This window comes from Bubalus bubalis, chromosome 7, assembly GCF_019923935.1.
Source record: "Bubalus bubalis isolate 160015118507 breed Murrah chromosome 7, NDDB_SH_1, whole genome shotgun sequence".
In the NCBI taxonomy this organism is placed as follows: Eukaryota; Metazoa; Chordata; class Mammalia; order Artiodactyla; family Bovidae; genus Bubalus; species Bubalus bubalis.
This window is the reverse complement of record NC_059163.1, coordinates 40,647,994-40,658,589: the sequence shown is the minus strand read 5'-3', so window position 1 is coordinate 40,658,589 and position 10,596 is coordinate 40,647,994. Positions and strand designations below refer to the sequence as shown.

Below are 10,596 nucleotides of genomic sequence, written 5' to 3'. Positions count from 1 at the left end.
AAGCCCCCGCTGTGCACCTGGGAAGGAGTTTGTGGGGCCCTCGCTCCGGCTCTCGGCGGAGGTTTCGGGCGCGTGGGGAGACCCTCGGCGGCGAGAGAACCCCGAGAGGAGGAGGACGGTTTGGCGGAGAAGGAGCCACCCCTGGCCCTCGCGGCTCCCCCTACCTTTCCCATCGCTCCCGCTCTCCAGCGGAAAGGGGAGGACGAGGAAGAAGAAGAAAAAGAAAGGGGGTGGGGTGGGAGAACTGGATATAAAGATCGACTGGGGGGATGGTGGCAGATTTTTGGTCTCTTCAGCAGCGTGTTTCCTAAAGCGGCAGCAGCAGCAAGAGGAAAAGCAGCCCCAGCTATGACTGCCGCATGTTAATAGCTGCCGCTGGGGTCCCTCGGCTGCTGCTGGAGCCAGAGCCTGACTCCGAAGTTGTGCAACTGTGGACTGGGAGAGACATTTGAACCCTCCACTCTCTTTGCTCCGTTTTTACTCCCTTGGTGTGTGTGAAGCGAGGAAACGTAAAGGAAGACAAGCATTTGGCTTCCCCCGCCACCCCACCACCCCGTCCCTTTTCTTCATGGCTGTGTAGCAGAAGAAAAGGGGGAAGGAGACTTTTCGTTGTTTCCTTGGCCGGGGTCTCCACCTTCCCGCTGCCTTCTCTGCGCTCTGGTTATAATTCCTGGACGCGTGTGCTGGGGGTGTCTACGCTGGGGCCGCTCGGTATTTTGCCCCGGTCTCCATGGTTCGATTGTGGAAACTGCACCAGGCTGCAGGTTGTTGAGCAACTGATGGGACGAGCTCAGGGACCGGCGGTTACGAAAGGTAATTTATTCTTCTCACTCTTCCTAATAGTGGTGGCCCCGGCCCGGCGCAGGCGTCTGCGTCCGCGGGGCAGGCGACCGAGGGGGCGCAGGATTCACGCACACTCAGCCTCCCACTTGCACACTCGCCCGCACACACACTCATCCAGTCGTGATGTGGGGCGGGAAGGGAATCTCAAGGCTGGTGGGCGCTGGGGTTTGGCACGGGTTCGAGGTTTTTCCAGCCACTGGGCGGTTTGGCGGCTGAGAGAAATGAAGGGGAGAGTGGCCGGGGAGCATTCGCAGTCCAGCACTCTAGGGGATAGGAACGGTTTCCACCCTGGGAATTTTCCCTCCTGTCTCACCCCAGTGCATTCCCCTGGTGGGAGCCCAAAGCAAACCAGGGGGCGCCTTCTCTCTGCCGGCCCGGAACCTATGCCGCTTGAGGCCGGAGAGGGCTGGAGGACCCACAGGGACCTGGTGAGGAGCTCGGCTCAGGGGTGATGGGGACTGAGGGGACCCTCTCAAGACACCTGCCTGAAGCATCCATGGGGGTCGCGTTTGCCCAGTTCGTGTCCCGGAGTCGCGGAGCCTCACCACCTCCCCATACCCCGCCCGCTGTGTCCCCTTCACGGGCAGTTTGGTTTAGACCTGCTTGCTCTGGCTTTGTTAGGCGGTTTTGGCTGGAGAAAGCTGCTACTTTCGTGGGTCGCCGGGGGCAGCGTGGTGTTGGGAGTGGGCACTGGGCGGGGGGTGGGGGGGGGGGCGGTGTTGCAATAATCAGTCCGGTCGGGGCGCCGGGGCAGGGTGGTCAGAGCATTGGTGGCCGCGGTCGGCTAGGTTACAGGTAGGAACGCAGGCGCCCTGTATTTTCTCACCAGTGAAGGGAAAGCTCCGGGCTGCGGCGGAGCTTCAGTGTCACCGCACCCCGGGCGATGGTCCCACGTCGGAGCTCAGAGGCTAAGCGTGCCAGGCCCCCTGGCACTGTAGGTGGGTGGGTGTGTATGTGTGTGTATAGGGGGGAACCTCCGCTACCGGGGTTAATCGGCAGCGGGATCGGCGTGTTCAGGTCTACGTGTGCGCGCGTTAGTGCGCTCCGGGGATGGCCCGGAGATAATTTGCCGGGATGACAGAGCTGATGCTACTTGAGCTGAGCTTGCTTATCGAAATCGCCTGGGATCCGCTTAACCGGAAAATCTGGTTTGAGGAGGCCGAGGGGGAGGTAGGGGTTCTAAGGAAGCCCTACTGTGTCCCCTGTTCCCTAGTGAGCACCTCTAAGAGATGCGTGCTGCGCGTGAGAATCTCTGGTGCAGCGCGCGATGCACCCCAAATTGGCCCTGGTGAGGACCAAGCGATAGAGTAGTCCTCTTTCGGTCAGGTTGAAATAACCAAGTCAAGCCAGCATAACCCTTGATCCTCAGAATTCTCTGGCCACTCTCAGATAGAAATGTGCGCTGCATAATTTATGGCCAGAGATATCACAGCAATTGGGCGAACTCGAGGCGTGTGAGCCACCTCTGGGTGTCTCCTCCCTGTGCCTGTGTGTGATCCTGCCTGCGGTAGTTAGAGCACATTGTAAACAACGGTGTAAGCAGCCCTGCCAGTCTCCTTCGGAGCCCGACCTGGTGATGTCTGTTGTGTTTACTTTCTTGGGTGGATTACTCATTAGGAAGTATAAGCCTTCTTGGACCTCCGATTTTACATCCTTTCAGCCAGCTGCTGGGGAAATGAGGAGATACACAGACTCTGGCTGGAAGGAAAAATTGCCTTCTGTGTTTTGCTTTGAAGTAAATAGGCAGTCTGCTAATTTAGTGTCATATGGGCTATCAACACTAGTTAAAAGATGTCACTGTAGAGTCTACAGAGAAATAGTTCTTCTGTAATTTTTCATTTGGAGAATGTACTTTGTTTCCCTGAGATTAAACAGAATTTAGCTAGATTTCCCTGGTATATTTTTCAATCTGTAATGGTACTAAATGACCTAGAGTTCCAGCATTCAATTTGTCTATATATGGATTATAGATAGAATTGTCAGTTCTTTTATAGAATCACCACAAGAGATTCCCAGATATTTGTCTAGGAGTTAGAATATTTGTAGTGAAATATCTCACCTTTGTTTCACCCAATCTTTTGTTGTTGTTATTGTTGTTGCCAAGGGTTAAAAGTGTACAAAGACAGTTTTAAAAAGTTGGAAAGCTAATTACTTTTCAGTTTCAATAATCAGAGACATGAAATTCTTTGTTGTAGATTAGCCCTGACTGCTTTCATGTTTGTTGCCCATTGTTTTGTTGAAAGAAAGTATAGCACTGTAAATGTAAAAGGGTACTTTGATTCTGGGTACCATCATTTTCACATTTCTTTCAATTTTAAGATACTGGCATCTTGGAAAAGCTTAGATTACCCCTCAGTTCCCTCACCAAAAAAGGAATACTGCATCATTGATGCCTGATTTTGATTAAGTTATATTTGTATGGGATAGGGCTAGTGGAAAACTTAGGAAATTGTGATTTCATCCATGCGATTCTAGCTTCTTACATTTCTTTCCTTTCTAGAGGGTATGTGTTAAAGCCTTTGCCCTTGCAAGTATTTCTGAAGATTAAAGAGTACTTGTCCTCTTATTTTAGATCTAATCACAGTGATTCCAGGTCCTGTGTTAGAAGATTTGATCAGATCTGTTCTTTGTTTCCTAGCAGCATGTGTTTCCTAGCAGTCATACATTCCACAGGTCCTGATGTCATTAGAACTGTGTCTGTCAGGGTATTGTGCTGTCTTTAGCTGAAGGTGAATGTGTCACAAGAGCCTGAATGCCATTCCCTAGCACTTCTTCATAACTAAGTGTTCAGTAACCTGCTCTGTTGGTGTGCATGGTTGATGAGACTATTTCCGTAAACTCAGGGTAGGAGGAATGATTACTATGAAGGTTTATGTGAACTATTTAAAAATTTTAGATAGATACATTAGGTTGCTCCAGGCATCCATGGCCTAAAGAGTGATAAGCCAGCATGTGATTTGCTTGACGGATAAATGCTTTTGATGTCTCATTTTAAGTTGCTTGGTGTAATTATCCTTCAGATTGGGAGCCCTCCATGAAAATATGAATGGAAGGTCTTTTAGGAATGAGTTTATTAATGATGATCTTCTTGCATTTTGGAGATTTTATTTTGTTTCATTTTGGAGATTTTAAACATTCCTTTGCACAGGGAATAATAGTGAGTATGAGACTTACTGGCTCCAGCCACTGTGGCTGGCATTGTTTCTAGTAATTAGGAAAGACAAATTTTTTATGGACTTGTTTTCCTTTTGATTTCTTGCTGAGCTCTAGTGAAGTTAATCCTAAATAGCAGATTAAAAAAAAAGTTATCAAATCGAAAGAATTGAAGTCAGTCAAATAATATTATGCTAAACTGAAATGTTTTTTCAGATTTCCTTTGGACAACTTTAACTGCTGGATGAAACTCTCTTTGAAAAGAGCTGCCAAGTTAGGAGTGATAGTTACTGTTAGAAGTGGGGCATTTTTTGCCCAGAAATCAGCAAGGAAAACTGCTTGTGTACTTAAAAACAAAATAATTTTGAGAAATGCTATGCAGCTTTAGTTTAGCATGGTGTGAATGGCTATAGCATTTGGAATTAGAGGGAGAATATCTTTCCTTAAGTTTTGCAAATGACTATTTTCCCTTTGATTTCTTAGATTTGCATAGCATTCAAAATATACTCTTGTTCACATAGGGAGGAACCCTAAAGACAGAGGCTGTATTGTAATTTAGCATTTGTTTGCCTTCAAGGACATGTTTGTGCTTTGATCACTATTGCATTTATGTCTTTTTCTTTTATGCAAATGAATTTCCTACTAGAATATCCTATTTTATAATAAAATATAAACAAAAACTTTAAAATATGAGTAAGAGCTTCCTGACATGCTTCCTTTCTTATCTTTGAGTGTGTGTTATTAGGGATTTGCTGATCAGTGGGAGAAAAACTCAGATTTTTCATTGATTATGATTTTGATATTGATGTTTATTAGCCAGTGTGAAACAGTAGTACAAGCGTGTCTGTGAATAGCATTTATGAGCCCAAAGATGTGCACACTGTCCCCCAAATTCTTTCATGTCAGTACCCTGGTCTGAGTCTACGTGGCCCACTGAAATTAACTTTTCTACTGCATAAAGTAACCAGGTGTCATTTTTTTCTTAGAATTGTTAAGTGTGCCCATGAGCTCACAAATACAAATATATATAAAAGACTTAGCTGTTCTACTCTGAGTTCATTGAAATTCTCCATCTGTTTTTAGAGAGTGGGTGAAAGGAAGAGTCCTTTCTGTATTTGATAATAACAGATTCTATGTGTGTTAGTCACTCAGTCATGTCTGACTCTTTGCAACCCCACAGACTGTACCCCATCAGGCTCCGCTGTCCATGGGATTCTCCAGGCAAGAATACTGGAGTGGCTTGCCATACCCTTTTCCAGAGGATCTTCCCGACCCAGGGATTGTCTCCTGCATTTCAGGCAGATTCTTTACCCTTTGAGCTACAGGGAAATCCTAACAGATTCTATAGATCTTAATAATTTTATGTCTTACTAATGTCTTGTTGACATTTAAAACAAGAATTTAGTTAAATATTAACAAATTTCTTCAGGAGTGATTACATATACACATTAGAAGTTGTTAGCATTTGGTCCATATTCAAGAACTTAAATGGAATACTGTTGGTGGTAATCATAGTTATTGTGAACATTATCTCTGAGATGGAGATATGATTCATCCAACTGAATATTTCTTTCTGGTAAACTTCTGTGTCAGTTATTTTGTAGAGCAGACAAACTTCTCTTTTCAAACTTTATTCTGGATAAATCTGTGGGTTTGTGGGACCCTTTCAGGGGTACTCTAAGAAGAAAACATTTTCACAAAAATGCTAAGATTTTTTTTTTAAACCTTTAAATCTCATACTTTAACAAGTTTATGGTAGAGTTTTCCAGAAGGTATACAATATGTGATGGCATCATTACTTTGATGGCATATGGCATGCTGGTGTATTCTTGAGTTTTAAAATTTTATGAGCTTAACTATTAGTATTTAAATATTGATGGTTGTAACCAATATAATCAACAGTTGCTTTAGGTCACCAATTTTAAGTGTGTAAAAGGGTCCTGGAACCAGAGAATTTGAGAACCAGTGCAGTTGACTTTTCAAGATCTGCCTCCTTGTATTCCAAAGTTCACCTCACTGGACCATATAAAGAGTCATCTAGGATGAGAAAACAAATTGTTCAAGTTTTAAAAACACACAGGCCAGACGGGTATTTTATTAATTATTTGACATTTTCACTTTTCCCTTCCCAGTGTAGAGAGCTTCTTTCTAGTTTCTTTGGTCCCCAGTTAGTGGAATGGAAACATTAAGGCTATGGGTCTCCAGCATGACGTGCTGATAGTAGCAAAGGAGCTACTGGGAAAATTTAAAATCTAGGCCCCAATTCTTGATATTCTGCTGTCTGGACAGGCAGAACAGCTTGGTGGTGATGAGAAGGAACTCTGTGATGTGTTTGCCGAGGTTTGATAAATTATTTTATTTTTGCCAAGATATTGGCTCTCTCTCTCTCTATGCCTTAATTTCCTGGTATGTTTTTGTGGGTATAACAACTGTTCCTAATTCATAGGTTTTTCCCATTCTTAAAATTTAATGGGAAAATATATGCAAAGTGTTTGAAGCAGTTATAGGCACAATTATAACTACTTGCTACTGTCATTATTATTATTTTCTAGGTCTCATGAGGGGCCCAGGAAAGTTTAATCAATTCCCCATGTGACTATGTGACTGAAATTTACAATTATGTATTATCTCATTGCTTTATAGCATACCTTAAAATGTGATTAAATTTGAAAATTTCATATAAAAGATAATCTTGGCTGTATTTTACACTTGCACTTGAAAACTTAAGAGTTACTGGATTTTTTTTTTTTTTTTTTCCTGTATAGTAAGAATGAATCAAACACCTTTTTAGTCTGGGCCAAGTTTGAAGTTTGGTAGAGGATGAATGCCCAATTAAATTGAGATTTCAAAGACCCTAATTGAATATTTATGTATCTTGGGAATTATTAGGGAGGAAATCACTTTTCTGAAGTGATATCAAGACGATTCACTACACTCTTAGTCTGTTAATCACTATCTAAACAGGCCATTTTCAGTGAAAAACATCCTTGGGGTAATTATACACTGTAGTTCTGTTTGTGAGTGGTCATATGCTTGACGAGTAACAGAAACCCCACATAGAGATTACTTTTAATAGATGCTTAAGTTTAAAGATGACCTGTAATACTTCCGAATGGCACTTTGACATCTATTGGAAAACTTTCTCTCTCTCTCTCTCTTTAGTCACTAAGTTGTGTCCGACTCTTGAGACCCCATGGACTGTAGCCTGCCAGGCTCCTCTGTCCATGGGATTCTCCAGGCAAGAATGCTGGAGTGGGTTCCCATTTCCTTCTCCAGGGGATCTTCTTGACCCAGGAATTGAACCTAGTCTCCTGCATTGCAGGCAGATACTTTACCAACTGAGCTATGAGGGAAGCCCTAACCTTATAGAGATATTTATAAATTCCATACATATATTTGAACATATTTCATGGCTAGTTTTGGAGAAGGAAATGGCAACGCAGTCCAGTACTGTTGCCTGGAAAATCCCATGGACAAAAAAGCCTGGTAGGCTATAGTCCATGGGATTGCTAAGAGTCAGACACGGCTGAGGGACTTCACTTTCACTTTTCACTTTCATGCATTGGAGAAGGAAATGGCAACCCATTCCAGTATTCTTGCCTGGAGAATCCCAGGGACAGAGGATTCTGGTGTGCTGCCTTCTATGGGGTTGCACAGAGTCGGACATGACTGAAGCAACTTAGCAGCAGCAGCAGCATGGTTAGTTTAATTTCTGACTTAGGGTGACCACTATGAAATGAGTGCTGTAGCACTGATCTTCTCCAGCTCGTTGGCAAAACCTGACTTTTTCTGCAGAAACTATACTATACTCCTTAGATGGGCGTACCTGGACAGTGTTCCTGATTATGAACTGCTTAGAAATGGTCTTTGGAAAGAGAGACACTTGAATACAGTCTCAGATCTACAACTTTATAGCTATATCATCTCTCTTTGTGAAGTAAAGGTAATAAAATCTGCATTGCTGGTTTGGGGTGAGAAATAGGAAATGAGCAGAAAAGGACCTGATAGAGTGAGCATTTAATAAATGGTACCTATTATTATTAGAGTAATATTAGAAATGTCCTCCGCTACTGAAACTTAGCTAAATCAAATATCATTTTTTTTATGGAAGAGTTCTCGATGAGCTATGAAAATCAATAGCATTTTCTTAAGAAGTTGAGAAAGGTTTCACATGTATTTTTGTCTTTTCCGTTATCTTTCCCTCTCTCCTGTTTTAACCTTTTAGTAAGTACCTATTTCTGAGCTCTTCCTTGTAATGTTAAAATGTTGTATGCGCTTTGCTACTAATTCTGTCCCCCCTCCATCATAATCCTGACAGGAAAATATTTTTGACAGCCACAAAGTGCTGTGTCTGAAGATTGACTTTAAATCAGGTATAAAATGAAAGTAGCAATTTAACTTAAGACATTTTAAATTAAACTCCTGATCATCTTTTCACATGGCGTCAGCAGCTCTTTAAGCTTTAACTGCATCAGAATATTCTACATGTTGTAACTAAATCATCATAAACTTCCAAGATTTAAGGATTTCTCATATTTTTGAAGGATTTATAATCTTAAAGTTTAGTCCTCATAAGATTGCTATAAATGCAGATGAACCCTTAAAATTCAGATCCCCAAATTGTTTTAAAGACTAGAAGTATAGAAGGGGTCATAAATAAGTCCATGTTTTAGAATGAACATGTGTATTTCAGTGACAGTTGCCATTAAGAGAAGCTATTAAAATGTGTGACTCATATCTAATCATTCAAAATGTATATTAAAATGGAAAGAGTACAACATGGTTGGTGATAAAAATGAATGAAATAATAAACTGCACATTGGACGGCTGACTTGCTAAATTGTACCAGACTTAAGTGTCTTAAAGTATGACTCAAGAAAACGAAAGCCAAGTAGAAATGACACCCCCTTTTGTTTGATCAGCTTGTGTTGGTGTTTATGCATCCCGCAGAGGCAAAGTGTGTTACTATTCAAGACAGCCCCAGTGGCTCCACAGTAGCCTGAGCCTGTGAGAATAGGGGAGAGACTTAAGCCCAGTTTTTGATGTTCTGCATGGGTGGGTAACCTGAATACTAAAGTGCATTCCATTGACAGCTGACCCTCTAAGAGGGTTTTCAACAGTCTCTTGTTTTGTTTTGGTCCCCCCTCCCCATTTTCCTTTCCTCAGAGTTCTTCCAAATACTTTTGGATAAGAGGAAATGGTCCTGACGGATGATTCTTTTTTTGTATGAGATTTTATTTCTGGCCGGAACGGAAGGGCTCAACTGGTTAACATTTCTGTCTCTTGTTTTTTTTTTTTTTTTTTTTTTTTTTTTCATATTTTCAGTGTTGATTTGTCAGTGGCTGATGGTTGTTGTTTGAACCTTGACTCAGAATACTGATCATGACTTCAAGGAGTAGACAAAGAGTCTATTGAGAAATAGGTTTGTATTAGCATGAGGCATGTGTATATCTATAGACTTCTTTCTGCTGGCTTTAACTGTTCAGTTGAATTTGTCTGTTGAGTTTTAATCATAATACTAACAGTAGTTGACTTTGGAAGAAGAGCTTAGGAAATCCATTTTCTTTTAAAATAACATACCATCATGATTTGAATTTTAGGTATATTCAATTAAATTTCACTTTAGTTTTCAATAAATTTTATGTGTGACAGTTAAATATTATTTTGCAGTCATTCCAAAATGCAACATAGTTTATAACGTCTCAGTTGATGCTATATGATATATCATATGATAATATCTTCGTTATTATGATTACATATGATAACCATCATATGATACATCATATGATAACATCACCATATGATAACATCTCAGTTGTCAAATGGACTTAAATTTAGCTTAAATGATTTAGCAGAATCGGTGTGCTCATTCTTTTTCTTTTAATTGCAGACACCTCCCACTAGCTTTAGGCCATAAATGATTAGGGGGAGGTTTTTGTGTTTCTCACCTGAAAAATCTTGGGGAAGAATGGAGGTTTACCTAGGCATCATAAAAAATTAGCATCTTGACTACCACTAGGATTCCGTTCCAGGTTCATGATCCTGTGCAGATTGTCTCTTCCTTCTCTCTGGCTTCACTCTGGATTCTTAACCTTTCACCACAATCTTAATTAAGTATTCAGCTTTAGATCAATCTATTATCACCAGCTTATGGAGTCAGTAAGAACACTGCAGTTCCTCTGTGGATGGACTAATATCTAGAAGAAAGAAAGGCTCAATTAAGAGAGGGATATTGTCGACAGAAAAAGGTAGAGGGACTGATGAAACCTGAATGTCCACTGCAGTGATCCTTTGTTAACTCATATCAAGCATTGGAGAATTGGTTAGAAAAGCCGTTTAAAAGGGATGTATTCTTTTCTTTTCAGTAGCCAAAGTGATCATTGGAAAACGGTTTCCTTTTACTTGACTCAGAAAACGCAACAAAAGCATGCCGATCAAGGGAATTCAAATTTTCAGATTCAAGAACATCTGTGAAACTGTCTAATTTGTCCAGGCTGTCCATGTCTGAAAAGCCGTTAAATATCTGCAGATATTATTTACATAAACAGTGTATGCCATTCCCACAATGCCGAACAGGGGACACTGGAGACAGATTCCTTG

At 41.8% G+C, this 10,596-nt stretch overlaps 1 protein-coding gene across 8 annotated transcripts in view; it reads left to right on the top strand.

Annotated features, from left to right (window-relative positions):
- The first annotated feature begins 367 nt into the window (after positions 1 to 367).
- ADGRL3 (adhesion G protein-coupled receptor L3) overlaps positions 368 to 10,596 on the top strand; it is a 955,586-nt gene continuing 945,357 nt past the window's right edge. For all 8 annotated transcript variants that reach the window (XM_044945849.2, XM_044945847.2, XM_044945844.2 and 5 more), the window contains exon 1: positions 368 to 813. The gene's annotated coding sequence lies outside the window, so the exon portion shown is untranslated. The remainder of the gene's footprint in view (positions 814 to 10,596) is intronic.